Genomic DNA, 3,469 nt, shown 5'->3' with positions numbered 1-3,469 from the left:
GTGTGTTTGTCTTAGAGGGTCATGCTGGTAAGAATATAGGATATTGTTGTCAGTCAGTTTGCTAAGGGTGGTAACACTTTGCTTAAACATTTAAAATGTGTTTGAATACATACAGTATCCGCCAAAAGTTTGGACAGACCTACTCATTCCAGGGTTCTCCTTTATTTTTACTATTTTCTACATTGTAGAATAATAGTGAAGACATCAAAACTATGAAATAACACATATGGAATCATGTAGTAACCAAAAAAATGTTAAACAAATCAAAATATATTTTATATTTGAGATTCTTCAAAGTAGCCACCCTTTGCCTTGATGACAGCTTCCAAACATTTGACTGGTAAGGTACATTAAATACATGTGTCAGTTAGTGCAAATAACTCAGTGGCTATCATACATGTTAGAGGGAGGGGTAGAGGAAGGCAGAGTTGTAGTTGGGCGGAGGGGAACAGCCCTCGTCACAGTCGCATGAGAGGACAGGCAGCTCATCTTCATGAAGACCAGTGATGTCATTACACATGCAGGGCACCAGGTTCTCCCTGCACTTACTGATGGTGAAGAACCTGCAAACACACAAACCCTCAATTCAGAACAGAAAATACACTTCTTTTAAGTCAATTAGGGGTTGGAGGTCAGGGGTTAGAGGTGGTGACCTTGTGAGGCTCCTGCTCTTGGAGCCGCTGTTCCATCTGAGACGTTTGAGCTCCCCAGAGGGCAGAACCATGCCACTGTCACCCTGCTCATCCTGAAACACACCAGTTATACACATTAGTGCATGTGTGTCTGAGTCTGTGTGTGTCTGTGTACGAGCGCACAAGAACATGTTTGGTGTGTGTGTGTGACACTGTTACACTGCTCATTCTGAAACATAGCAACACAACAGACACTGACCTCAGGGACAAGCATCCGTGTCTGGTGTCAGTTAGAGAATAGGTGGGAATCAATGTGTGTCCTCACGTCAGGGCCAGGCAGGTGTGTGTGTCCTTACGTCAGGGCCAGGCAGGTGTGTCCTCATGTCAGGGCCAGGCAGGTGTGTCCTCACGTCAGGGCCAGGCTGGTGTGTGTCCTCACGTCAGGGCCAGGTAGGTGTGTGTCCTCACGCCAGGGCCAGGCAGGTGTGTGTCCTCACGTCAGGGCCAGGCAGGTGTGTGTCCTCACGTCAGGGCCAGGCAGGTGTGTCCTCACGTCAGGGCCAGGCAGGTGTGTGTCCTCACGTCAGGGCCAGGCAGGTGTGTGTCCTCACGTCAGGGCCAGGCAGGTGTGTGTCCTCACGTCAGGGCCAGGCAGGTGTGTGTCCTCACGTCAGGGCCAGGCAGGTGTGTGTCCTCACGTCAGGGCCAGGCAGGTGTGTGTCCTCACGTCAGGGCCAGGCAGGTGTGTGTGTCCTCACGTCAGGGTCAGGCAGGTGTGTGTCCTCACGTCAGGGCCAGGCAGGTGTGTGTCCTCACGTCAGGGCCAGGCAGGGGTGTGTACTCCTCACGTCAGGGCCAGGCAGGTGTGTGTCCTCACGTCAGGGCCAGGCAGGTGTGTGTCCTCACGTCAGGGCCAGGCAGGTGTGTCCTCACGTCAGGGCCAGGCAGGTGTGGGTGTCCTCATGTCAGGGCCAGGCAGGTGTGTGTCCTCACGTCGGGCCAGGCAGGTGTGTGTCCTCACGTCAGGGCCAGGCAGGTGTGTGTCCTCACGTCAGGGCCAGGCAGGTGTGTCCTCACGTCAGGGCCAGGCAGGTGTGTCCTCACATCATGGCCAGGTAGGTGTGTGTCCTCACGTCAGGGCCAGGCAGGTGTGTGTCCTCACGTCAGGGCCAGGCAGGTGTGTGTCCTCACGTCAGGGTCAGGCAGGTGTGTGTGTCCTCACGTCAGGGTCAGGCAGGTGTGTGTCCTCACGTCAGGGCCAGGCAGGTGTGTGTTCTCACGTCAGGGCCAGGCAGGTGTGTGTCCTCACGTCAGGGCCAGGCAGGGGTGTGTACTCCTCACGTCAGGGCCAGGCGGGTGTGTGTGTCCTCACGTCAGGGTCAGGCAGGTGTGTGTCCTCACGTCAGGGCCAGGCAGGTGTGTGTCCTCACGTCAAGGCCAGGCAGGTGTGTGTCCTCACGTCAAGGCCAGGCAGGTGTGTGTCCTCACGTCAGGGCCAGGCAGGTGTGTGTCCTCACGTCAGGGCCAGGCAGGTGTGTGTCCTCACGTCAGGTTCAGGCAGGTGTGTGTCCTCACATCAGGGCCAGGCAGGTGTGTGTCCTCACGTCAGGGCCAGGCAGGGGTGTGTACTCCTCACGTCAGGGCCAGGCAGGGGTGTGTACTCCTCACGTCAGGGCCAGGCAGGTGTGTGTCCTCACGTCGGGGCCAGGCAGGTGTGTGTCCTCACGTCAGGGCCAGGCAGGTGTGTGTCCTCACGTCAGGGCCAGGCAGGTGTGTGTCCTCACGTCAAGGCCAGGCAGGTGTGTGTCCTCACGTCAAGGCCAGGCAGGTGTGTGTCCTCACGTCAGGGCCAGGCAGGTGTGTGTCCTCACGTCAGGGCCAGGCAGGTGTGTGTCCTCACGTCAGGTTCAGGCAGGTGTGTGTCCTCACATCAGGGCCAGGCAGGTGTGTGTCCTCACGTCAGGGCCAGGCAGGGGTGTGTACTCCTCACGTCAGGGCCAGGCAGGGGTGTGTACTCCTCACGTCAGGGCCAGGCAGGTGTGTGTCCTCACGTCGGGGCCAGGCAGGTGTGTGTCCTCACGTCGGGGCCAGGCAGGTGTGTGTCCTCACGTCGGGGCCAGGCAGGTGTGTGTCCTCACGTCGGGGCCAGGCAGGTGTGTGTCCTCACGTCGGGGCCAGGCAGGTGTGTGTCCTCACGTCGGGGCCAGGCAGGTGTGTCCTCACGTCGGGGCCAGGCAGGTGTGCGTCCTCACGTCGGGGCCAGGCGGGTGTGTGTCCTCACGTCGGGGCCAGGCGGGTGTGTGTCCTCACGTCAAGGCCAGGCAGGTGTGTGTCCTCACGTCAGGGCCAGGCAGGTGTGTGTCCTCACGTCAGGTTCAGGCAGGTGTGTGTCCTCACATCAGGGCCAGGCAGGTGTGTGTCCTCACGTCAGGGCCAGGCAGGGGTGTGTACTCCTCACGTCAGGGCCAGGCAGGGGTGTGTACTCCTCACGTCAGGGCCAGGCAGGGGTGTGTACTCCTCACGTCAGGGCCAGGCAGGTGTGTGTCCTCACGTCAGGGCCAGGCAGGTGTGTGTCCTCACGTCAGGGCCAGGCAGGTGTGTGTCCTCACGTCAGGGCCAGGCAGGTGTGTGTCCTCACGTCAAGGCCAGGCAGGTGTGTGTCCTCACGTCAGGGCCAGGCAGGTGTGTGTCCTCACGTCGGGGCCAGGCAGGTGTGTCCCCTCACGTCGGGGCCAGGCAGGTGTGTGTCCTCACGTCGGGGCCAGGCAGGTGTGTGTCCTCACGTCAGGGCCAGGCAGGTGTGTGTCCTCACGTCGGGGCCAGGCAGGTGTGTGTCC

The sequence above is a fragment of the Coregonus lavaretus genome (genome assembly GCF_964263955.1).
Source record: "Coregonus lavaretus genome assembly, chromosome: 34".
Lineage (NCBI taxonomy): Eukaryota > Metazoa > Chordata > Actinopteri > Salmoniformes > Salmonidae > Coregonus > Coregonus lavaretus.
The sequence above is the reverse complement of the archived record's forward strand: the minus strand, read 5'-3'. Positions refer to the sequence as shown.